Source organism: Pan troglodytes, chromosome 8 (genome assembly GCF_028858775.2).
Source record: "Pan troglodytes isolate AG18354 chromosome 8, NHGRI_mPanTro3-v2.0_pri, whole genome shotgun sequence".
Classification (NCBI taxonomy): Eukaryota; Metazoa; Chordata; class Mammalia; order Primates; family Hominidae; genus Pan; species Pan troglodytes.
The window spans coordinates 20,324,693-20,351,274 of NC_072406.2; the positions used below are offsets into that span (position 1 = coordinate 20,324,693).

The 26,582-nt window shown below is 42.9% G+C and overlaps 1 long non-coding RNA gene and 1 other non-coding gene across 4 annotated transcripts in view; both read right to left on the bottom strand.

Moving 5' to 3' along the window:
- LOC134807129 (uncharacterized) overlaps positions 1-26,582 on the bottom strand; it is a 76,979-nt gene that overhangs the window by 39,225 nt on the left and 11,172 nt on the right. Inside the window, exon 2 of one of the 3 annotated variants that reach the window (XR_010146787.1) lies at positions 604-768. The exons of the other annotated variants lie outside the window; for them this stretch is intronic. This is a non-coding gene — a long non-coding RNA (uncharacterized LOC134807129). The remainder of the gene's footprint in view (positions 1-603; positions 769-26,582) is intronic. 3 annotated transcript variants of the gene reach the window in all.
- LOC129140044 (U6 spliceosomal RNA) lies at positions 9,473-9,579 on the bottom strand. Its single transcript, XR_002938312.1, has one exon. It is a non-coding gene; the product is annotated as a U6 spliceosomal RNA (small nuclear RNA).

The following is a 26,582-nucleotide window of genomic DNA, read 5'->3' on the forward strand; positions in this document are numbered from 1 at the left end:
AGTGTATTTTTTTCTAATGTTCAATATTCTGCTGTGTGATAGACATGCCAAATCCATCTCTAGACTCTATCCTTTCCCCTGAATTTAACTGGAAGAGTTGACCCTATGCACCATGTGATCCCAATTCAGAACATCTCTTCACTTATGCCCACCAAATACCTTCCCCACACCCGTGATTGGACCAGGTCTGGATTAGACTCAAATTGAGTCAATCAGAATCTCTCTCCCAGTAATTTGGAATTGGTCTGTTGCTAGGGTCTGTTTGTGTTTCCCTAAATTCATAAGTTGAGAGCTATTCCCTCAGTGGGATGGTATTAGGAGGTGAGGCTTTTGGGAGGTGATTAGGTCATGAGGGTGGAGCCCTCATGAATGGGATTGGGGCCTTTATAAGAGAGGCCCCAAAGAGATTCCCCACCCTTTTCACTGTGTGAGGAAACGGTGAGAAGGTGGGCGCCTGTTAACGAGGAAGTGGACCCTCACTAGACACTGAGTTTGCTGGCAACTTGGTCTTGGACTTCCCAGCCTCCAGAACTGTCAGAGATAAATTTCTGCTGTTTATAAGCTTTCAGTTTATGGTATTTTGTTATAGCAGCCAGAACTTACTGAGACAAGCCTGTAAGGCTGAGTCCCTTAGACCATGATGAAGGCCTGTGTGCTGTACAGTTGAACAGCGTCCGGGCAGGCACGGCTAAAATCCAAAGAATGTGCTCCATGCAAAGGGAATTCATGAGGGAGTGGAGACAGCATGAGTAGGCCAAGTGAGATGATCTAAAAAGAGAAGCAGAAAATGAGAGTAGACCTGTTGAGAGAGGCAGGGACAAGATGCCACAGGTGTTCATGGATGAGACAGTGGGCAGCCCTAACACCTGCTCCACGCCCCACATGCACTGGCTGAACTTCTCATCCTCATGAGTTTGCTTGTTTTGACTTTTGAGTAATTTGTGTTTTTACTTACTTTACTCATTCAAGTCAATTTCACCTGAAGAGCACTGACTAAGAAAATCATAGTTACTTTAATAGCTGCCTAGTTTTCTAGTGTATAAATATACCATAATTCATGTAATCAAGTCCTTTTTGGTTAGATATTAAGATGTTTCTATTTCTTAACTATTCTATTTAATAAAGAACACTATAATAACTATCATTCCAACTAAACGTTTGCAAATATTTCCTTAAGGTCAAATATGCAATCAAATGGGATTGCATCAGATGAGAAATTATGGGTCAAGAAAATTAATATCATTTGTGCATTTCATTCCCGGTAGCGAGATGTCTGAACATTTCTGTTTTCTGCATCCTCGCCAATATTAGGTTGACTACTGAAAAAAGAAACAATTCTGCCAATTAAAGTAGTTAAAAATGTTGTCTCCTCATATTAATTTAGATTTCTTTGATGCCTGGAATTGCACATACTTTCCTCTATTTATTGCTCAGTTCATTTTCTTCCAATATGAAATGTTTATTCATGTCTTTTACTCATTTTCTTCTATTTAGATGCTCATTTATATCTTTTTGATTTGTGAGTGCTCTCTCTCTCTCTGTGTCTGTCTGTCTGTCTGTCTCTCTCTCTCTCTCTCTCTCTCTCTCTGTCTCTTTGGTTTTGCTTTTGGCTTTTGGTTTGTTTTTTCTCAAAGACAATGTCTCACTATGTTGTCCAGGCCAGATTCAAGCTCCTGGGCTCAAGCAATCCTTCCATCTCAGCCTCCTGAGTAGCTGGGACTGCAGGTGTGTGCCCCTACCACCTGACAGGATATTAAACCTGATTTCTACACACTTGAAATTTATCTTCTCCTATCTAGTTATGTGCCTCTGAATTTTATATATGAAATATTTGATAGACATTAAAAATATATTTGTATAGTCATGTGTTGAGATATTTTCTGTTGTACTTTAGTCCTTTGATGTCATAACTAGAAAGTAGTTCATCTGTCTAAGATTATATAATCATATACTTTCATTCTTTAAGAAGACACATTAAAAAGGAAATGAAATACCATAGCACTTAGAAATCAAATACTTAAAAGACATAAAATAGAGACAGAAAGCAACACATACTAAAATAAAGACAAATCCATCACCAAGCCACCTTTAAATTTCAGCGATACTGAAAGTTATCAATTATGAAACCATTCTCCCTATAGAAAAAATAAAGCAGATGTTTTATCTCAGAATAAAATTTGCTTTAAAACTATTTCCATCCTGCCTTAGACTTGCCTATATTATTTAAGTCATTAAAAAGTACCAAGGGCCAGGCACAGTGGCTCACACCTGTAATCCCAACACTTTGGGAGGCTGAGTTGGGTGGATTACCTGAGGTCAGGAGTTCGAGACCAGCCTGGCTTACATAACAAAACCCCCTCTCTTGACTATTTTTAGTAAAATACAAAAATTAGCCGGGCATAGGGGCTCATACCTGTAATCCCAGCTACTCAGGAGACCTAGGCATGAGATTTGCTTAAACCCAGGAGGTAGAGGTTGCAGTGAGCCAAGATCACGCCACTGCACTCCAGCCTGGGTGACAGAGTGAGACTCTGTCTAAAAAACAAAAACAAAACAAAACAAAAAAACAACGATAAAGAAAAAGAAAGAAAACAAAAAAAAGTACGACGAAAAAAAACAAGACAGGAGATATTAATTCACGTAGCCAAGACTCAACTGTTTCTCTTTTTCCTGTGGATAAAACTGCAGAGAGGGAGTGATGAGAGAAAATCTACTCTAGCTCTCCAAATTTATACGACCCCATTTGTTGGTGTGGCGAAGCAAGAAGAGGGGTTATTTGGATGTGACGTGTTGTCATCTGGCAAATTGTGGGGTTCCTATTCAGAAACATCCCTGGAGAGTCTGAATTGTGGGCTATGGACGCTGCATAGAGCCTCGAATTCACATGATTAGTCTTATTATCATTTTTTTTGTCTTGTGGCTAGAGAGAGGAGCAAAATTATGCCCCGTGGGTTGCAAGAGTTGTTCAGTCATGAGATGTAGCAGGGACCCGGGATGGGAAAGGGTGGGGATGGGAGTAAAAGGCGAGAGAGAAACCAGGGGAAATCAAGGGCATGTTGCAAACCAGCTGATGTGGGGTGTTCTGTAACTGAAGGAGGTACTGTTACCCCATTCTACAGATGAGGAAACAAAAGCTCAGAGAGGTCTAGTAACTTCCCATGGTCACACAGCCAGTGAGGGAAGAAGTTGGAATTTGGAAAACATGATGTTGGAAATAACAAGAATAAGTGAAGACACTGAGAAGGATCAAAATCCAACATGAACTAGGTGGTGAGGACCAGCTTTGTAATTGAGGGGGGGGGGTCTTGTGTCTGATCCTGATGGGCAGTGTTCAGACGGCCAAAGTTTAGATTTTAGCTCTGAATTCTATCTATTCAAGCATACAATGCATGTCTTAGTAAGAATGGCTTCAACTGGTATGCTAACTTTTTAGGTCCTTTCATTTTATTCTGACAACAATCCTTGCGGGTAACCCAGTACCTATTTTAACACTTTGCTTCAGAGTTAGAAGTTTTCATGAATTGATTTTATGGAAGAATTTTTGTAAGTATGTTTAAATGTTATGCCCTGGTTATCAAACAAGACCCAAGCCTAGTCAGGCCTCTTAAGCATGGAGAGAGATGAGCCTTCTCAGCGATCTGCGCCTTTAAGGAGGGCTCCGCTCTCCTGTCTGCATCGCGGTGCTGCATATAAATGGCCTCTGTGGCTTCAGCCTGCTTATTTCCATTCAAAGTGTACACTCTGCTTTTTCCCCAAAGTAAAAGCATTTCCAGGAGCGCCAAGCACATCTCTTTTTTGTAGACTTCCTCTTGGCAGAGTGAATACTGCTGATTTATAAATTACATGGAGGTGTGCAAAGGAGATCAAGGTTCAGTGGATGTGAGCCCACATATGGCACCTCCCACAGGCCCAGACGCTGCCCTTAATTCTCAGCTCATCGCTTCTGCCAACCTTGTCAGTTCTGGCCACTCAAGCGGCACTCTGATCAAAGCAAAAGTAGTTGTCTTCCTCTCAGAAAAGAGGAAATAGGGTTCTTCCTTTTGCAAGTTAACATACTCAAAGCATCATTTCCCTTGTTGAATTTTTCCTAATCCTTATTTGAAATAGGCTCCTATGCCTTCATAGGGGGCCATTTCCATTGGCGAAGAAATTGTCCTCTGTTTTTTTGTTTGTTTGTTTGTTTGTTTTTACTATCAGATGCAGAACTCTTTCTATTTGAATGAAATCTTTATAGGAAATAGGACATGCCTTCGATGACGACATTCCCCTCCCATAATCTGATGCTAGAATGCAGTGGAATGCACATTGCTTCCCATCACAAATAGCCACTGAAAAGGAGAAATTCTTGGCATTGTGGACTCACTACTTCCTGTGGATAATTACTAGAAATATACGCGCGTGCATGCATGTATGTTGTGTATGTGCCTGTCCAACATGCTGGGTAAAACTTTTGGATCTTTGAATCATACTGACTATGTGGAATACAAACATGATACCGCACCCTGTGGATTGTCACAGTCTCCCTGTTTCTCTCGGCAATGCTGGCTGGTTGTCTCACCAGTTAATGAATGAAAGAAGAGGGAAAGGGAAGGAAAGGGGATGAAGAGGAAGAAGAGGAGAGATGGCAGGAAGCTCTGACATACAGAGCCCCACTCACTGGCTCACTTTCCAGCCTCTGCTGTTATTCCTTCCTTCTGGGCTCATACCCTGGGTCTCCAGCCAACTGGTGATGAGAGTCCAGGGACTTTACTGCCTTTTCACCTGTCTGGTGTCTCAAAACAGAGAACTGCAGCCCAAGACCATTTTACCTTTGCAGTAGAATGTGAGAATTAAAACTGATCTCGGCTGGACACGGTGGCTCACGCCTGTAATCCCAGCACTTTGGGAGGCTGAGGCGGGTGGATCACCTGAGGTCAGGAGATAGAGACCATCCTGGCTAACATGGTGAAACCCCGTTTCTACTAAAAATACAAAAAATTACCCGGACATGGTGGCGTGTACCTGTAATCCCAGCTACTCAGGAGGTTGAAGCAGGAGCATTCCTTGAACCTGGGAGGCGGAGGTTGTAGTGAGCCGAGATCATGCCATTGTACTCCAGCTTGGACAACAAGAGCAAAACTCCATCTCAAAAAAAAAAAAAAATACTGATCTCAATTCAGGCAGGCTCTGTGGCTCACACCTGTGATCCCAGCACTTTAGGAGGCTGAGGAGGGAGGATCACTTGAGGCTAGAAGTTTGAGACCAGCCTAGGCAACAGAGCAAGACCCCATATCTACAATCAATAAAATAGAAGTTATCTCAATGCAATAGATGTGAGGAACAGCATGGTGGGACAGATCAAGTGATTTTTTTTCCATGGCCATCAGGACCAGGACAAAAAGCCTGTTCTTTGGACTTCCTCAGTCCTGTGTGACACCAGACTCAGGCTGCTTCTTCTCACCCCCCCTTAGCTCACCCTGGCCTCAGCAGCTTCATCCTGGCCTTGGGGACACCTGTCACACAGGGTGGGGACCAACACCACCATGTTTACAGACACACCACAGCAGTGGTTTCCAACCACGGGTGATTTTGCCTCCTTGGGAGATTGTTCGCAATGTCTGGAAGTAATTTGGGTTGTCACAGCTCGGGGGAAGGGGTGTGCCACTGGCATCTAGTGGGTAGCAGAAAAGCCCCCTACAACAGAGAATCATCCAGCCCCAAGCGCCAATAGTGCCGAGGTGGAGAAACCCTGAACTTCCCCACATCTCAAGGTTGTTTCGCCAAATCCAGAGTCAGATCTTCCCCGGGGTTGGTTTTGGAAGGTGCTTTTGCATATCTGTGGATGGTGAGAAGTTCTGAGACTGTGGGGACTGCTGGGCAGGGTGGAGGGAGAGTTAAAATATCTGGGCTGGAGAGTCCTGGCTCCAATCTTAACCATCTGTGAGCTCAAGAAGCCACTTTCTGTCTCAGGCCTCAGATTGCACTGAAGATATCTCTGCCCCAGTGTGGTCGGGGTTGTGGAGACTTGAAGCCGGTCTGGTGCAGCCCACAGAAAATGCTTTGAAAATGTCTGAGCACCTTAGGTGGGCTCGGCCGAGGCTGACATTTCGAGTAAATGACAGTTATTGGCTTTCACACCACCTGGTCAGAGCCCAGCCCCTGTGTACAAGGACACCCTGACCAGCCTTCATCGGCCCCTTACCCACTCACTGCTCAACTCCACTCTGAACAGGTGGGGTGAGGTCTCAACACTCCCCTGCATATAGCCTGCTGCGTTCCCATATCATTCTCTACTAGCAACTATTTGTTTTACCTCCACGCTCTTTCCTCAACCCCCAATCTCTGCCTTCATAACCATCAGGAACAATGTCTACGGTTCATCCACATCCCAGACCAGACACTCCATGATGGCAGAGCCATGGGCCCTGGACTAGTCTCCTCCTAGTGTGGCAGCAAATCCTCACAACCATAATGAAACCTTTCTAGTGACCACTCTGAAAAGGATGGTTCTCCTGCCCCATGTCATCCCCAGGCCCTGACCTGAGCCACTCTCCACGCATCTCATTCACGCCCTGTTGGTTCCCTGATACCCTCTGACTCAAATAACTCTTCTTGGAGGATCCTTGAAGTTTTTTGAGAATTGCTGTTCAGAATAAGTTATCTCTACTAGAAATGTCTTGAGGTCCGTGAATAGGCGTCTAGGATGCATTACGCATAGGAGATGCCCAACAAATATTTGCCACCTCGACTTGGTAATCAACAGGCCCAACAGATGTCATGGCATCGTATTTCTCTGTGTTGTAATTGGCGTATGTCTCAGGGGTGCAGTCGCTTTTTAGTTTCCGTCATTACTGCTACACGGATCTGTTTCTCACTTTTTCTTATCACTGTTAGTTCCTTGCCATTTCACCAGAGAGTTATAGCAGAGAGGAAAAAAGAAAACAAAACTCAGAGAAAAAAAGGATGAGATGGAATCCAACCAAAACCTCAGCACCACTGCTGACCCCAAATCTCAATTTAAAAAAATAAAATAAATTAAATTAAAAACTAAAAAAAAATTCTCTGGTCCAAAACTTTTAGTTATTTTTTTTTCCATCCCTCAGAAACACTAACTTAGAAATTAAGTAGTAAGTGATTTGGCTTTTCTTTTATATATTTTAAAATATATAAACATGGACACATTCTTTGGGAGCTTTAAGTCTTTTAACTCAAAGGAGAATTAATTTCAGTAAACTGCCGTCAACGTGGTGGTTGTGAACGACAGTCTGTTTATGTGCAAAGCCGTACTTTTCCATTGAGTCTATTCTTTGAACTGATAAATCTCACCTGAGCAGAAACCACGGCCACAAAATGTCACAAGCAGAGAGCACAATGCTGCAAGCACTTAGCAGCTCAAAGTTTTTACACCTCGGCTCTACAGTAGCAGCTGCATTTGCCAGCACTGCGTAGCAGCAAGATTTTCACTAATTGTGTGGGGCCCCAGGATGTGTTTTGGTTTTGCAAGGTCTTTTGCAGACTCTGCCTTCCTGTTCCTCTGTCTCGGTGTGCTCTCACACACACACAATGCAGAGGACAAGCGCACGTCTTTACAATTCAAAACCAGAAAAGACCAGAACATTTTTAATTAGTCTGAAAATAAATTTTAAAAAATAGCAGCTCTGAAAGATGTGTTCCTCTATCTCTTTCCTCTGGAAGGCTGCAATTTAATATGTTTATGGGGAGAAGTGGTCCCTACAATCCCAAGAAAAGTAAGGGGGAGTTGGGGGAGTCTCAACCCAATTATTTGGCAGTCAACTTTGCCCCTCCAATAAATGAAACTGCAAAGCTGTCTTTTACAGGATACCCAGGCACTGACAGCAAACTGCAGGACCACAGCTTCACATCCATTCCCTGGGGGCATGATTTAAACCCAGAAACCTGTCATCAGGAGGGAAGTGGAGAACGGCTCCAGGACTGGCTGAGAAGTGATGGTGAAGGGTTTTTGTCTCCCTTTCAACCCTGTAAACCTAAGTGAACCCGATCTCTGATTGATTATTAAACACTTCGCATTCAATGGCTGAAGGACAGTCTACTCGTTAAATCAGCGATTCTTAGCAGAGCTATTTCTGCTAGATGATATTGTTGGGTGCTGGGAAGGAGGTGCCGATAATGAGAAGGAAGTAGCCATCGCAAGTTGGCAAAACTCCCGAGGAAGTTTAAAAAAAAAAAAAAACTTCCGTCAGCATCATTGCCTGCAAAATGGATGCCATTCTTTTTGAGATTAAGGAATCCAGTGAACAAACACAAGTCAATCACATTTACTAGGGAAAACAATTACTCAATTCAGCGAGAGGAAGAATAACATCTACCGGAGTTCTAGCCTTCCATTCTGAAGGGGCATGGAGAGGGGACGAAGTTTCTTCCTCGTCTCAGATGGATCCTTTGCAGAATTCATGCTAATGAAGGTTAACCTGTTTCTCTTTATCTCTGTCATGAGTTATTAATGTCTGGTATCAGTTATTTGCAAAATTTAAACTATTTTGCACAGCAGCACCTAACACCATGGTATTTTGTCTAAACAGGGATTTCTTGGTCTTCACAGCACACTTGGTGTGCCTACGAAAGGTGTCATCGTGGTTATTTACAAGATGTGTTTTCTTTCCATTTTTACGGTTTTTATTTTTCCCCCACTTCACTCGGAATAACATCGTCTCCTATCTGGGGATAAAAGATGATTACCTTTTTGTTCAGAATGCACTAAACTAATACACTTCTTCTGTTTGTTGCTAAGCAACCAAGCTGGGTTACCCGGAAGAAGCAGACTCCGCTGTCAGTCACCGGCTCCTTTCTGATAATTGACCATCAGAGAGTTTGCCTGGTAGGGGGAAGAGCTCGTAGTCAAAAGACTTGAGAAATCTTTTTAAAAATTCAGCTATCCAAAGGTTTGCCAAAGCGTTCTATCCTAGACAAACAAATGATGGCAAACGCACCCAATAGGTTACTAATCGGTAATAAAAGGAATGGTACGCCACACACAGGAATTGGGATGAAACTCAGATGCATTAGAAAGAATCCCAACACAAAAGAGTCCATCCCAGGCATTCTAGCTCATGTCTGTGAAACTCTAGAAAAGGCACATCGAATCTAAAGAAACAGAAGGTGAGGAAGGGCTGCCCGGGGCTGGGAATGGGCATCCCTAGAGACAGGGTGAAAGGAACTTGTGATGGTGGAAATGCGCCATCATCTACACCTTTATTTTATTTTTATGGATTTAGGGGGTACAAATGCATTTTAGTTACTTGGATAGACTGCATAGTGGTGAAGTCTGTGCTTTTAGCGTAACCATCACCTGAACGGTATAAATTGTACCCAATAGGTTATTTCTCATCCCTCACGCCCCTCCCAACTTCCCACTTTTTGGAGTTTCCAATGTCTATTCTTCACTCTGTCTGTCCATGTGTACCTATTGTTTAGTGAGAACATGCAGTATCTGACTTTCCGTTGCTGAGTTACTAAAAATACGGAACGCATCGTGAATTTGCAAGTCATCCTTGCACGGTAGTCATGCTAATCTTCCCTGTAGCTCTACAATTTTAGTATATGTGCTGCTGGAGGGAGCACCCCATCATTTATATATTAATTGTGGCTGAGATTGCACAGATACAAATCAAAATGCCATTTAAATGGATACCTTTTATTGTATGTAAATTAATTAAAAAATGAAAGCTATGAGTGTGCATCACGGTTTATTACATTTTGACTTAGTTGTGTTATTTTTAGGGTTAGGAAGTCCCTTCCTATTGAGAGTCATTGTTTTACAGGGAAAGGAAATTCATGTCACATAAGTAAAATGCAACTTCATTTTTAAAGGAAGAATTTCATTTTTTAAAGGACATTTACTTGAGAAGTATTATAATTGATATTTCTTCCTTGGTTCCTTTTTTCCTGTCATTTTAATTTTTATTAAAATTATACATGCAAATAATTTAGAGCATCCTACTTATTGGAAGCAACTACTTTCAATTCTTTTCAGCTATTTCTTTTGGAATTAGTTTTACATTTCTAGTAAAATGTTTATACTACTGCTTCTTGACTTTTCAGATTTTGCTGTCTTGGTTTCTAACTCTAGAAATTCAGTATATAATATTCTTTCTCACCTTCTCTCCTTCTCTCACCACACACACAGACACACACACACACACACACACACACACTTCCTGGTTCCTTATCTTCCCAATGTAGTTATACCATAATTTTGTTTAGATTTGATGTTTACCTTGTGACTGTGTAAATGCCATTTGTTGCTAATATGAGTAGTAAACTATGATTACTTTTCCTTCCCTGCACAGCTTTTTGTTTTCCCTGGAGTTAATAGGTGCCAGGTTTTGTTTTGTGCTATTTGTTTGCTCAAGGGTCACTGCACACCTACCATCCTGGATCTTCCTCCACCATCATCCTGTCGACTTTATTCACCTCTCATGGGACTGACACAGCTGTGCACTGGATCACATGTCTTATGAAATTCCCTTTCAAGGGATAAATGACAGCTCTGCACAACTACAAACAAGGACACTAAGACCAATAAAAAGACACAGACTAGCATGAAATAAGAGGTTTATGGTCTGATTAAAGTCATGTCCTTGTTGCACAATGGAAAATCGCAAGAGCAAAGATATTCTTTATAGAGTGGACCCTAGCCACAGCATGAAGGTTTCATGTTGCATGAAAAGACTCTGGACTTATGCCTTTCATGCAACTGGAATGTCCCCTAATATGTTTACCAGTCTTTTTCCCTTCATTCCTGCACACTGTAACCAAAGGAGAAACACTCTCCTGATTACTGTAGACAGGGACATTCTGAGGGGCCCTGAGCAGACAGGACCTTAGGTGACCCTGGTGCCTTTGCATAGAAGAACCTTTCTCATAAGATAGTTTAACATTATTTATAATGAGGAGTCACCGAAAACAACTAAAGTATCCGACAACAGAGGGCAATTTCTAAAGGTTGACTTTAAAATATATATATATATATATACATACACACACACACACACACACATTTTTGCACTTCACAGACAATCTCTAAGTATCACAACAAACCTGCAAGATAGATATTTGCATGACCTTTTTACAAAAGAAGAAACTGAAGTACAAAATGGGAATGTGACTTTCCCAAAGCCATTTAGCAATGAAAGGATAGAAGTTTAATTCCAAAGCCAGTACTTGTTACCGTGTATTATGCTGCGTGACAGGCAAGACATCCTTTCCAGACATCCTGTCCTAGGATTATGTTTTGGTCTCTTGAGCAACACTTAACAGATATGTCTTCATTTTTAGTAACCTGTGAAGCAAGAAATTGGGAACTCCTAAAGGCTTCACTAGCCGGACTAAGCACTTCAAGTAGGCAAAGGGGCAGATACTCAGAAAACCAGTGAAGGCCGAGGGGACACCAACAGCGTTTCCAGGGCTGTGAGTTAAAAAGGTAAACAATGCAAGTCTATTGGCAGATGGCCAACGGTCCTGTCCGACCTCACAGCACAAGATTTTCAGAACTGCATGCCCTTGACCGATAGAAACCCTGCAAAATACGTTCTAAGTATCACTATTTTGAAACTTGAGAGGACTGCAGAAAAATCCAGATGGCTTATATCCAAGAGAATTTTTGAGATACCACAGAAAATATAACAAGAGCTCAAATACAGAGATTTTTCCATTAAAAAGTACAATGTATAGCAACTTGTGAATCAAAAAAAAAAAAACAAAATACAAACAAACAAAAAAACCAGCTGTTACTTTGGCTGCCATTGCTATAATCTTGTTTCCTAACTGGGGCTCAGTGGAAGAGATTAATCTTCAAAGGCATACTTTGAAATCAATCTACACAGGAACGAAGACTAAAATCAGAGAAAACACGGAAGGGTTTGTAATTAGACTTCACTGTTTCTGAAGCAATTAGGCTGCAGGGAGCTATGCAAGCCATCCAAGCAACAGTTTGAAAGAGAATCCTCACTTTGTAAAAGATTAAAAGAAAAACAAGACACAATCAGTAAGTCTTTGTAAACTTACCTATATTAGCGGCAATAAGGCTGAAATTAGGGTTTTACAGCTTGATCACAATTCTCAAAACAATTCACACTAAAATATAAACTCCTAACTATGCATTAATATGCTATCCCTTCATGGACATTTATGTTAAGGCAAAGATGGAACATTCTCATTGCAGAATTTCAGATAGGAGAGAGTAGAGTCTGAATCACCGAGCTAGAAAGGACCTGAGAAATCATCTGTTCCAATTTCCTCATTTTATAGACACCTTGGGCATAAAGGTGTAGGTAATTAGCAGGTGTTAGAACTCAAATTTCCTGACTCCCCTCGCCAGTGTGTCTCTTTCTATGGGAGGGGAGGTTTTGCCTCGTGGCAGAAGGGCCTATGGCATCACAGGAGCAAGACAGAGTAAACCCTAAAATCACCTGGGGTTTTGGGGGGATGGGGTACAGTTGGGAGGGTTTGACAACCTCAGAGAGAAATTGCACACAGAAATTTTCTGAAGGGTGTTCTCTTCCACCCAACCTTATAGGTGGTAAATAAGAAAGGCCGTTTTGAAGCAACACATTGGCATTAAGGACTTTTAACTGTGGGCATTAGAAAACCCTTCTCTATGGTCTTGGGGCTCTTATACATTTTATATGTTAGAAAATAACTCAAAATTATTAGCACATAGATCATTTGAAGTGTTAATCATTTCTGCAATGTTTACTCTCTACATTGTAAGTTTAAAAAAATACATGTCCATATTTTTTTGGTAAAGGCTCAATTTAATATACAGACCTGTTAACAAAAATGCTGAGCTAAATCTACACAGCCTCATAATTGCTTGTCTTTCCCTTTTTTTTTTCTTTTATATCCTTTTTTCTTACTTAGGTATGTACTATTACTGCTTGCAAAAACAAGGATCTACCACATGATTATTTCTAATTATTCTTGTGGGGGATTCAAAATTTTGAAAAAGAAAAGCAGTGAAAATTATGCATTCACTTGCAGAAATATGTAATTTTGGGGAAGTTATAGGGAAAAGTGTCAGCAACACTATCTTGCCTGAAGCTTGAATAGTTTAAAGCAGAGAAATGTTGTCATGGTAGTAATCCAACTAAAATTAGATTTCTACTTCTAACAACAAGATTGGATCCCAGGGAGAGGCTGAGAGACCTTAGTTCATAAACTCCACTTGGTGTACCATATGAAATAGCTTTACATACACCTCTGCTTTTGGTGAAGTTGGCATCCCTGACCTCTGACCCAGGCATGTTCACCATGAGCCAGGCATACGGAGAGAGTAGAGAGAACAAAGACTGCTCAGTCTGGGCATGGTGGCTCACACCTGTAATCCCAGCACTTTGGGAGGCTGAGGCAGGCAGATCACTTAAGGTCAGGAGTTCAAGACCAACCTGGTCAATATGGTGAAACTCCATCTCTACTAAAATACAAAAATTAGCTAGGCATGGTGGCATGCACCTGTAATCCCAGCTACGTGGGAGGCTGAGGCAGGAGAATCGCTTGAACCTGGGAGGTGGAGATTGCAGTGAGCTGAGATCGTACCAGTGCACTCCAGCCTGGGCAACAGAGCGAGACTCTGTCTCAAGAGAAAAAAAAGGCTCTGATCAGCAACGTCTCCACCACACATCCCAGCACTTAGCCAGCCCTCTGCATCAGGAAAGAGGGAGCAGCAGGGGAAGCCCCAAGGGAAATAAAGACTAACTTTATCTATTTGCACATTTGTGTTGGGCTCTGGTTGCTGCTGAGAGACAGAGATACCAAAACCTGTATGAAAATATTAACACCAGGTTGGAAAGTTGAAATGCTTAGTCAGGCCTACTTCAGTTCCATTTTCCCCTGCTTCTAAGGAGGAGAAAGAGCAGAGTGAGAGAAAAAGAGCAAGAAGGAGGATGTGTAAGAGTTCCTGACATCCGCCTTCGTAAGTGGCCACTATGTGCCAAGAAAAAAGATGAATAAGACACAGCCTATTTAGAGTAATATCACGTCTGGGGAGCTGGATTCTCTCACAATATGTCAACCGTATCCCTGAGAACAAGGGACGCAGAAGTGTCTTGCGTAGTGCTCAGGACACAGTGTGCGCTCCGGATGGGTTTGTTCAATCTCCACCCACATCTGAACGTCTAGGACCTGCTTTGTTGAGGGAATGTGACTTTCATGGGAGAGGCGTGATGGTTAATTTCATGTGTCAACTTGCCTGGGCTGTGGGGTGCCCAGGTTAAGCACTGTTTCTGGGTGTGTCTGTAAGAATATTTCCAGATGAGATTAGCCTTTGAATGGGGGAACTGAGTAAAGCAGATGGCCCTCCCCAGTGTTGTGGGCCCCATTCAATCTGTGGAGGGCCTGAATAGAACAAAAAGGCAGAGGAAGGAGGAATTTACCTCCTTTTTTCTGCCTCATTGCTTGAGCTGGGATACCTCATCTCCTCTTTTGCTTATTTTAGACTGGAATTTACACCACTGGCTCCCCTGCTTCTCAGGCCTTCAGACTTGGAATGAATTACACCATGGGCTTTCTTGAGTCTCCAAGATGCAGATGGCAGATTACAAGCCTTCTCAGCCTCCATGATCACATGGCCAATATTGGATATTCCTTATAATCAATCAATCTACCTATTTCTATGTATCTGTCTATCTAATCTTTCTCTCTTTGTCTCTCTCTCTCTCTATCTAGCCAATTAGAAAGCTATTGTAAGTTATTTCTTCCATGAGTGGGGTGGGATTGGAAGTTAGAGGGCACAACAAGAGGCCTAGACTCTAAAGACAGAAGGACAAGGAAGAAAAGAAAAAAAGAAAAAAAAAAAACCTTGCAGTAGAGACTGTCATTTATTACCTAATATCCATCCACTCCCCCCTCCTTAAAGACCAAACTTCTTTTTACCTGGGTGCTAAACATTACATTTCCTGGTCTCTCCTGCAGCTTGGCATGGCCATGTGGCTAAGCTAGGCTCAATACAACATAAATAAAAATGCTGAGTGGGACTTTTCCAGGAAGTTTTATTGAAAGGCATAGATTGTCAGAAAGAGTTTGTTTGGCATTTCTGCTTTTCTTCTTTCTCTTTCCTACCTTAATGTGACAGCTGGACCTCCAGCAGCTATTTTGGACCTTGAGGTGGCCTTGGAAACAAAAGCCATCCATGCACTGAAAATGTCAGAGTGGAAAGATCAGAGCATGAATTTGTAAGGACCACCTTGCTAGCCAGTATTACAGTTACATGACAGAGAAGTGAACCTCTACCTTGCCTAAGCAACTGGTTGCTTTGTGGTTTTCTGTTATGTGTGACCAAATCTAATTTTAACTAACCCAGAAATCTGCTCTCTGTTGTCCTCTAACTGAATGTCAATGGCTTCCCATCTATAGTTACTTACATGAAGTATGATGACAGATTTTATATTATGAAAAGAGCAAGAACAAAAAAAAAGCTCATTTCTCTTTACTGACACCTTTTGTGATTTGCCACTCAGATTTCCAAGAAAGGGAAATTAGTCAACCTGCTTTCTATGTACCAGAGCTTTCTTCAATCCCTGCTGGCCATGAGTAATATGGAATCACACATACACAAAATGGGAAGAGCCCTGCTTCTAAATTCTTCACCGACTAGCTCCGGAAGTCCCAAGAGGAGGGTCACTCGGGTTCTGACACCATCCTCCTCCCTAATGACACTGCCCCCCTAGCTCTTTGACTCCCTGACACTACCTAAAAGGAGAAACTCCTGCTTCTGGAAATCATGAGGTCCAGGCTGCCTCCCAGCTCACAGGCTCACCACACTCCAGTGGGTTCCAAATGCATCCTTTACAGCTTCTCAGACACCTAGTCACCCATTTGCCCCAACAAGGACATCTTGTGCTTTCAACATCTAAGTAGATTTATGCAATTTTACTGAAAAACTCTTTAAATATTTATTTGTTTTTCCATCACAAATGCCTTTCCCAGAACCTAAGCTGGATCGTAAGATCCCAAGGAGGAGGTTTATATCTTGTTATTCTTTGCATTCCTGGCACCTAGCATAGTGCTTATACATGGAAGGGATTTATTAAAGTTTTTGCACAAATGACGGCTCCAGCGGATAACACAAATACTCACATTTATTTTCTCTTCTAACCCTAAACAATCATCCTGGCACCAGTGAGCCCCAGCTCTTGTCCTTTAAGAGAAATTCTTTCCTGCACACTCTTACTTAGCTCTGAAGAGCAAAAGGATTTTTCTCAGGTCGTCAAGCTGTGACTCTTCACCTCACACAGCACTGGATGTCTTAGAGGGGCTGGGGGAGAGGAGACGGTCTTTTGCCTCCATTTTCTTGATGCTCTGTCATCCCATTGTTTCCTACACCTCTAGGTCCCCACCAATGGGTACCACATCACAAATATAAAGGTCAGCATTTAACTTGGGAAGTGCAAGCCTAACATGCCACAAAATCCTCAACTTCCAACTTCTCTCTACCCGTCCACTCCCACATTGCTCTACTAATGGAGAAAAGGAAGAGGTTCAGTGAACAATGAGCATCGTGATCATCATTTGGGATTTGGCAGACGTAGAATAAGAAGACAGCTTTTAGGTGCTCGGGCTAAACTCTCTGGTGGGACATCGTTTAGGGGATAGTGTGGGGGACTCAGTCTCTTCCAATCGCCTGACTGGATAGCCAAAGAGCTCCTGAATTTGGATGCAGGAGCAAGGAGGGGGCCTATTGCAAACTTCCTGCTGCAAACAACCACTGCACTGTCCACACACAAGAGGCAAGGGTGTCACCCCATTAGCAAGCTACCGTAAGTTCTTACTACAGGAAGGCAGGATTCAATGGGCCGCTGTGCAGGAGAGTCTGGGAGGCTGGGTGGAGATCCTGCCATGGCAAGGCAACAGGAGCAATAGCAAGGAGAGAAGCTGGCTCAGGAAGGGCCCGTCCCACCACTGCCTTGGAGAGTTTCTCTGCATGACAGCACTCTCAATCCCCCTAAATCACAATGGGGAGTGAATCTGTCTTGTTTCCTCATTATATACTGGGGACCTAGCACAATGTCTGGCATATGTTAGGAACCCAATAAATATTTGTTGAGCAAATAAATGAATGTTCACACAATGAAATTGCTGATCTGTGGCTTTAAAGCAAATCTCAGGGCACATTGCAAAGAGTTGATGCAGAGCAGACGCAGCAGAGGAAGCTTTGGTGTATAAATTAGCATGTGCTTATTTAGAAGGACCCAAGGATTTTGATAAGCTGAGGAAGAAATCTGTAATACAGCATTAACCTGTATGTCCCTGCCAGCCAGAGATTATAAACTTGTACAGGCTCAGGCACAGCCCCCAGGGACTTTCAGAAACTCTTTTCTCTCTTTCCTTGCAAGCCAGCTCCTTGTCGTAGTAAAGCGGATTGGCAGTTGAGACGCCCAGCTTCAGGTCTCACTCCTGCCGGCATTTTGTGTGCATGTGAGTGAGTGTGTGGGTTGACTTTGGCCAAATGACTTAATCTCCCTACATCACAGAGATGGAGATCATGAAGATAATTTCTGCTGGACTAAATTCACAAGTTTGTGTCAACATCAAACCAAGGACCTGGTCTGAAACACACTTTTAAGCCCCCAAAGTCCAAAAGGCAGGTGTTCTTTCCATTTTTTCTTTTTTTTTTTTAGCTTTTTCTGGTTTTTCATCCTTTTTGAATTCCTTAACTCGTATCTTTTTCTTTATTTTTCCCCAATGTTCTTCTTATCTTTCTTTGTTATATTTGCATGGATTTGTACACTTTTTTAAAAATGCTGGAAATCCCTTCTGACCCATGAGTTCCTTTTTGTTGTTTCTTCCATAAAACGGAGCAAAAGATTGCACAAAACTTACTCTTGATAGATTTGGTGGCACTGAGCAGGACCCTGAGATCTCGGCTGGAGCACTGAGCCTGGGGCGTGAGGGTAAAGACAGGCTGCTTGCCTGAGCTCAGTGGCCTCAGCAGGCCAACAGAGGTCAGTGATCTTCCCCAGACTTCACAGCTTTGACCACAGCCATGTTCTTAGCTCCATCAGGAAGCTCCTCGTAAAATGTATGCCAAGTAATTTGCCTTATTCCTCCCATTCCTCCGATTTCCTCCTCAGCAGACATTACTTAAATAACAATTTGCAACCTCTATGGGAACTTCTGTACAAAGAGGAAAGAGGCTAAAACTATGGATTCCAAACCATGTCAAAGTAGGACAACATAAACACGAGGTCAAAGAAAGAAAGTGGCTTCGGCTTCCCTCGGCACACGTAGTTTCACGTTGATTAAAGATTAAACAATACTCAGAATTATGTGAAGGTTTTATCCGGCTCAGTGCAGCAATTCAGGCTCTTTCTGAATGGAGAGGCTGAGAAACCCTCCCTCTCCTGGCGTCCAGCATTTGACGTTCCCCAGAACAATGATGAATAATGAGTCCACCAAACATCATATCATTTAACCTTCAAAAAAGACATGTCAGTACTCTCATTAAGGGCATTTTACCCAGAGAGAAACAGGCTGAGAGAGGATTAACCACGTGCAGAAGGTCACCAACCAGCAGTGGCAGAGCTGGAATTCTAACTAGGTTTTCTGGTTCATTTTCATTTTCCTTGTAGTTAATTCATAAATGTACTTTGTCTTTATCCTTGTTGATGTACCACAGGAATAGTAAGTTTATGCTGCTCATATTTCAGTAACATTCTGATTTAAACAATGTAAATCACAAATGGGACCCGTAAGCATGTTTTTTGTTTTTTGTTTTTTTTGAGACGGAGTCTCACTCTGTCACTCAGGCTTGAGTGCAGTGGTGCGATCCCAACTCACTGCAACCTCCGCCTCCCAGGTTCAAGCAATTCTCCTGCCTCAGCCTCCCAAGTAGCTGGGATTACGGATGTGTGTGCCACCACACCCGGCTAATTTTTTTTTTTTTTTTTTTTTTTGTAGATATGGGGTTTCACCATGTTGGCCAGGCTGGTCTTGAACTCCTGACCTCAGGTGATCTGCCTCCCAAAGTGCTGGGATTACAGGCGTGAGCCACCACGCCCAGCCAGCATGTTTTCTTATAAAGCTGCCTTGGTCGATCCCCCTAAAGGTTCACATCCAATGTCATGGGATCGAGGGTGATTTGGGGTGCTCAGCACATGATATTCTGTAGTTCCACACCTCTGCCTGGTCTACACTGAAGTCCTTGTGTATAAATTCAATAATGAACACCAAGTTTCCTTAGTAACAGAAAGTCAGTTTTTACAAGTCATAAGTTTTGATGACATTGAGTGATGATAGGAGCAGAATGGGTTTGAACATCCTGTTTTCCAGTCATAAGTGAAATTCACTGTAGAAACTTCAGCAAACACAGACTATAACCCCCAAATCCTTTATAATTGAGGCAAACCAGAGCTTCTGGATTACTGGGAGGCTCATGTGACATTTTTTTCCAGCCTTTTTTGTCTAAGTCCATCACTGGCTTCATGCTTTGTAGTCCAGGGTGTGCCACTTTGATCATACAATATCATACTGCGGTTTTCCTCCACATCAATAACAATTATACTAAAACATTTTTACACTTTTCGGTATGCCATGACTTGCTGTGAGTTATTGAAATGTCATAAATAACCATGTCTCTTTTGCTTGGCACGCGTTCCCAAAGTAGGATGGCTGGGATAGAGGGAAAGGACATCTTTCAGGCTTGTTATGCACTGTGCTGTGGACTCTTGTTGTGGGGTCCTAGGTCTGCCCAGCATTTTGGGGTTCACCCCGTGACCCTCTATGGGTTTCCATGCCCCCAGCACCACATCCATCATTTCTGGGGTCCCTTCACCTCAGAGAGCCTGCTTCCTATGACTGCGTGGGCCAGCTGGAGAAGGACGACCCAAGACCCCTCAAGTTTCTGTGTCCTGACCCCAAGCATAGGCCTGAGTGCTCCTGGGGCCCAGGGGCCTCTACGCACTACTCTCTGGGGCCCACTGTCTGCACTCTCAGGCCTGGGGGGCTCCCCCTCCTGTGCACCTGTCTCTCCCAAGCAGGTGGATACCAACGTCTATGTCCCCACCTGAAAATCCGCAGCCACCTTGCCAGCCTTCCTGGCTGTGGGGCCTTCCGGTACCTTGACCTGTAAATATGGAGTTCCTGTTTGCTTTCTTGTCTTGGTGGTGAGGAAGGAAGGGGAACTGTTCCTTTAAAGCCCCAAACACTAGAAAATTGGTCTGCAAGGTTATATGAGTTTGACCTAGGTGTGGGATACCTGCAAGTGTGTTTCTACATTCCTAAGGTGCTACTGGTTTCACTTTGTATTAGGATTAGGGGAACAGTGGGGAGCATTGGTGGGGGCGATGGGGAATGCTACTTGTCAAGTTTCCCTTTGATCAAATGATGAAGAATGGGTGTCATGAGAATGGTGGAACTTGGCCTCTTTAGGATTCCAGCAGAAAGATGCCTGGATCTGGAAGCCAACTCCTTGTCAAGGGTCTTGAATCCACCAGCTGGTCTGTGATGTGAATGGAGACATTGATGTTGCCAGGAAGTTTTTCTACAAAGGACCACAGACTTGTGGTCCTCGGGTCAGGCCTAAATGGAGGGGGATGAGGTCCTTTTAGAGATGAGAGCCTCCCAGTTGGGCCAGGATGAATAGATCTGATTGCCTTTGTTGTCATGGGTGTTCGAATCTCTTGTTCTGAGTCTTGTGATTTTCTAGGTCAATATTATTATTTCCCAAGTTGTGAATAAAATGCAGCCTTTTAAAAATAGGACTGAATGCCAGTGGCTTAATAGACACTGTTCTTAACTCTGATTACCAAATCCATCTGAGAGCGTCTCTTGGAATGACAAGAGAGAAGTCAAGAAGTGATTTTTGCTCCATGGAGGCGGAAAAGGCGGCAAATTCTTGATCAGAGATAACACGTACCTTTTTAAGATTGAGAGTAACTTTGCCATAATGTCTGGAACGGAAGAAAACTGTCTGGTTCTTTCTTTCGAAGTGGAGGAAGACAAAGCTGGAATCACTGTACTGGAAGCAAGGCCTGGTAATGGGGACAAAGAACCAGGCTATAAATACTTGGGCTGACAGAGCAGCAGATGGTTGGGTTGGAAGTGGATTTCTGGGTGGGAAATTTGCTAAGTGGTATTGGCATATGTTTCTTCAAGTCTTTGACCTGCTTGTTTTCTCAAAAGACTCTATTAAATGCTTGGAAAGTAAGTTGAAATAGTTGTGACAACAAAAGAAAGTTGAAAAGGAGGGAAAAAGATTCACCAAGGCTTGTGCCTCTCTCTTCTCTTTGTGATACATTTGCATGGCTAGTCATCATTTTATTCACTCGGAAAAATACCAAAGCACCACCTCAAATTTCCCAGGCCTCTTTCCCCTTGTCACCACTCTCAGTGGATTGCAAACAGAAAACGGAGAGGGCAGTTGGCTCTAGGCCTGTGGAAGCAGAGTTGGTTTAACCCCATAGAAACTTCCTCTTGAAGAAAATCAAATACTGCATGTTCTCACTTATAAGTGGGAGCTAAACAGGGGACACACATGGCCATAAAGATGGAAGCAATAGACACGGGGGACTCCAAAAGAGGAGGAAGGAGGCCGGCAAGAGCTGGACAAATCGCCTACCAGGTACTATGTTCACTATTAGGGTGATCAGTTCACTAAAAGCCCGGACCCCAGCAATACACAAATACACCCATGTGACCCACCTGCACATGCATCCCCTGAATCTATAATAATAATAATAAGAAGAAGCTCCCTGTTGACTCCTGCCCTGGGACCGTGACCATCCACATGCGTAGCCATCATGCAGCCCTGCTGGTAAGAACAGCAGCTCAACTCAGAACTGTTTAATAAAGTCATGCTGGCTGGGCACAGTGGCTCACATCTGTAATCCCAAGCACTTTGCGAGGCCAACGCAGGAGGATAGGTTGAGGTCAGGAGTTCAAGACCAGCCTGGGCAACGTAGTGAGACTCCCATCTCTACAAAAATCTTAAAAATTAGCCAGACATGGTGACATGTACCTGTAATCCTAGCTACTCAGAAGGTGGAGGTAGGAGGATAGCTTGAACCCAGGAGTTTGAAGCTTCAGTGAGTTATGATTGTGCCACTATACTCCAGCCTGGGAGACAGAACAAGACCCCGTCAATAAAAATAAAATTATATAATTATAATAAATTAAACAAGTTATAAAAAGTTTTTAAATAAAAATGTATAAAGATATAAAATAGAAATATAAAACATTTAAAATATAAATATAAATTATAAAAATATAATTATACAATTTATAATTAGTTTTAAATTATAAATTCAGTGGATGCATTAAATCAGTAAATAATTTTTAAAAAGTAATGCATCTCCAAAGTGTGATTTCAGTTTTGCTAATGCTGGGCCAAGATTTCAGCTTCTGCTCAGCTCGAATCCATATTTTCTCTGGGAAGTTACCCATTAGCCTCATTTATGATCTATCCTTGGTTCACAATGTTCTAAATTCCTCCCCCAGGGCAAGACCCTTCTCTTTGCAGCGCACAGTAAGGAGCTTCTAGCGCGAGCAAGAACAAGCTCCTGCACCATCGCTCAGCACTGCTTGTAGACCTCTCACTAGATCGTAAATTATTTAATGGCAGGAGTCATGTCATCTCTCAATTTTTTTTTTTTTTTTTTTTTTTTTGAGATGGAGTCTTGCTCTGTTGTCCAGGCTGGAGTGCAGTGGCGTGATCTCGGCTTACTGCAACCTCCGCCTCCCGGGTTCAAGCGATTCTCCCTGCCTCAGCCTCCCGAGTAGCTGGGACTACAGGCGCAGGCCGCCATGTCTGGCTAATTTTTTTTTTTTTTTTTTTTTTTTAAGTGGAGACAGGGTTTCACCGTGTTAGTCAGGATGATCTCGATCTCCTGACCTCGTGATCCACCCGCCTCAGCCTCCCAAAGTGCTGGGATTACAGGCGTGAGCCACCACGCCCGGCCGGTCTCTTAATTTTTTTAATGCCCCAGAGCAGCCAGCACGGTGCCCTGCAGCTCAGGAAATGTGGAAACTGCTAGTCCGTACGTGGGCAGAACACACGCTCTCATCTCTCTACTGGAAAAAAGCCTCCGGGTGGGCAATGGGCTGTGGGGGGCTACCTGTGCCTGCTGGATAAGCCCATGAATCCGGGGTGCAGAGGGGTTGGCTGTGGAGCCAGTGTCCCGCCTCTCCCTGCGGTGCAGCAGGAGAACTCTCATGAAACGCTGCAGAATGGAAATAAGAATCGGCTGGGCACGGTGGCTCACACCTGTAATCTCAGCATTTTGGGAGGCCGAGGCAGGTGGATCACTTGAGGTCAGGAGTTCAAGATCAACCTGGCCAACATGGCAAAAACCTGTCTCTACTAAAAATACGAAAATTAGCCGGGTGTAGTGCCACACGCCTGTAGTCCCAGCTACTCGGGAGGCTGAGGCAGGAGAATCACTTGAACCCGGGAGGCGGAGCTTGCAGTGAGCCGAGATTGCACCACTGCACTCCAGCCTGGGTGACAGAGCGAGACTCCATCTCAAAAAAAAAAAAAAAAAAAAATCGCCCCACTCCAGATCAGAATCCTGGCTGCCTGAGAGGTAGCTTAGGGTTGCTGCAGTCCACAAGGGTCAAGTTCTGGAGGAGGAGTGGAGTGGAGTCGGTGGAATGGAGTCACATCTGCATCTCCTTCCAGTCGGGCGCTGCCCACAGTGACCATTTGCCTCACTCTAGAGGCGCAGCCCACCGTGGAGCTGTGCTGGTGGACTGGCAGTGGTGTGCAGCTTCCTCAGCTGCACCTCTGCATCCCCCAGAGCAATGTCCCAGCCTTCACAGGCAGCTGCTTCTTCCCACCATCCCAGCACCGTGGCAGTGTCCCAATGCAGTGCTCCCGCGGCTCAGGGGACTTGCGTCTTCTGAGCACTTCCTGGCTGACTGTCACCTTCAACTCTTGATAAAGCAGCAGTTTCTATATCCTCCATCGTCTTGCCCACCAGCCATGATTTTCTGTGGTCTCACCTCAATTCCTGAGGAACCGACTATATCATGTGATTGAAGATGGGTCCCATCTATCTAAAGGTGATGCCTGGACCTTGTCAACAGTAGCCAGAATGATGTCTTGAAAATACACAAATCACAGCGTTGGCTCTTGCTCCTGTCCAAACCATGTGGGAGAACACCTCTGAATCCTGCTACTCCTTACTCTGACCCCAAAGACTAAGGAAGCTTTTCTCCGTGGCTTGTTTGTATGGCGTAGAGTCAAAGACTTGGGTGGGAGATGTAGGAACTACAAGACCTGGCCATTGGAGACATTTGTTTAAGCTGCCAAATAGAAAATGCAAGTCCAAACTGTGTGCTTTTCCTGCAAAGGAAGCTTCCAGGCAGGTTTTCCAGGGCTCACTTTTTGTTAGACTACTGTTTCTAAACCTTCAGTGCATGCAAATTCTAGAGTTATTTTCCATAATATACACTGTCTCTAGGTCCTGACATTTCAACAATCCAAACTTCAGATCCACTTTTGTTTTGTTTTCTTAAAAAAATCCTGTAGCTTCACCAAGAACTCAGTCCTCTGGGTCCTCTCAGCTTCTAGCTCTTAGTGACTCTCCTATATCCTCATTACTCATCCCATGAACTTCACAGAAGAACGCCTCACAGCTCTTAAGGGAATCCTAAATCCTGGCTCCTGCCCCTTTGCTGTGCCCAGGACCACTCTCTCCTGTTCTGATTCTTCTGGTTGACATGGATGAAGATAGCAATTCCCCTGCAGCCTTAAAAAAAAATCCATAAAACACAAGGCAGGGGTTGATAGATGCTTGAAGGCAGGCCTAAACAAAAAAGTGAAGAGTCCTGGAAATGTGGAAGAAGAAATTTGCAAGTCACCTTTCTCTTTGCTTAGTGCTAGGTTAGGAAATGCCCACTCATAAGGAAATACATGCTCAGAATTACAGGGTCTCTAAATAAAGTAAATACATTTCATTCTGGGTGAGTTCTTCTAAGTTAACAAAAAAATAAAAGCCTCAGAAAATTCAACTGAGAACCTAATCACAAAAGCTTTAATACAGTTTGTTAGTGTTCTGTCTATATTATTGATGTGTTGATGATGTTCATTTTACATTTTAAAATTATTCATTTTTTGAAAATGTCTACAAGTTTGAGCTGACACTAAGTGTTTTAAAACAGTAATTTTCAGAAGAATGGAAAAATTAGGTAATTAATGAGGAAGGAGAACTAAAATTAAGATAATTTGTTTTCACTTCTCATTGTACAAACTAGGACTTAGAGTATCAAAATAAAGGGAAAAAATCATGTAATTCTGCTATTTAAGTAGAATAAAATAAAAAATTTGTGTTCTATTATTGACCATACCCCTCTAATTTTTCATTGTTATAATCTTACCTAAACTGGAATTTTAAATTGTTTTACCTCAGCAAGATTAGAGATCAGTGCCAAATGGATTTGAGTTTGGTTTATTTCCTGGGACACTTACAAATCTCCAAATACGTGCAGAATTCTATTGTATATATCACCAGCATGAGCAACTGAATTTTCTTGAAGAGGCCAAAGGGACTGTAAAAAATACTGGTTTAAAAGACATAGGAGTTTATTTTTCCCTCATATAATCATCCCAAGGTCACTGGTTCAGATTGCTGAGGACACTCTGCTCCAAGTGGTCATTCGGGGATCCAGTTTCATATTTTCTGCTACTTTGCCATCCTCTAACAAAGGCGTTAGGAAACTTTTGTTATCAGGAGCCAGATAGTAATATTTTCTGGTTTTGTAGGTCATATGATCCCTCTCACAACAACTACTCAACTTTGCTGTTGTAGCACAAAAGCAGTCAGAGATAATTCACTAATCTTTACAAAAACAATCAGTGAGTTGGATTTGACCCAAAGGTCATAGGTTTCCAATTTCTGCTCGAGTGTTGCTACGTGCATGGTTCAAGCTGGACCATAAGGTGCTTCCGTATTCAAGCTCACAGGAAGGAAAATGAACACACAGCTTAGGTAGGAAGCCCTAAACCTATGACGGCTCATATCATATCACTTCTACTCACATTTTACTGGCAAGAATAGTCATACATCCATAGTGAGCTATGAGGGAGGCTAGGAAATTCAGTCACTAGCTGGGCAACATGTGCACAGCCTAACATTACTACTATTAATAAGGGGAGATGGGTTTTTGTTGGCAATCAATTATTTCTACTACACCGGTCAAAATTACTGGAAGAGTTATCTATATTCCTTTTTACTCTTCTACAGCCTGGTACCTAGCACAGTGCCTGATATACAGAACAAGTTTAAGTGAATACTTGAATGAACGCATGAATGAAAACCAAAGCTGAACTACATGCTAAATCATCGGCTAAGTTTTCTCACCAGCCAAGTGACTTGTTCTAATACAACAGCCTCCCAGTTCTGTTCAGACTATCCAAAATCATACCTCAGGAAAAGGAAAGTGAGTGTTTGCCATGCACTTGCTAATTCTGATCAGTTATTAATTCTGAGAACTTTCTACAAATAACAAAATGATACATTTACATAAATATCATTTGATGTTTGCAATCTTCATGTGTGCAAGATAGAAAAGTTATCATACTTATCACATTGTCATATAGGTGGAACAATTGATGCTCTAGCTGATTCAGA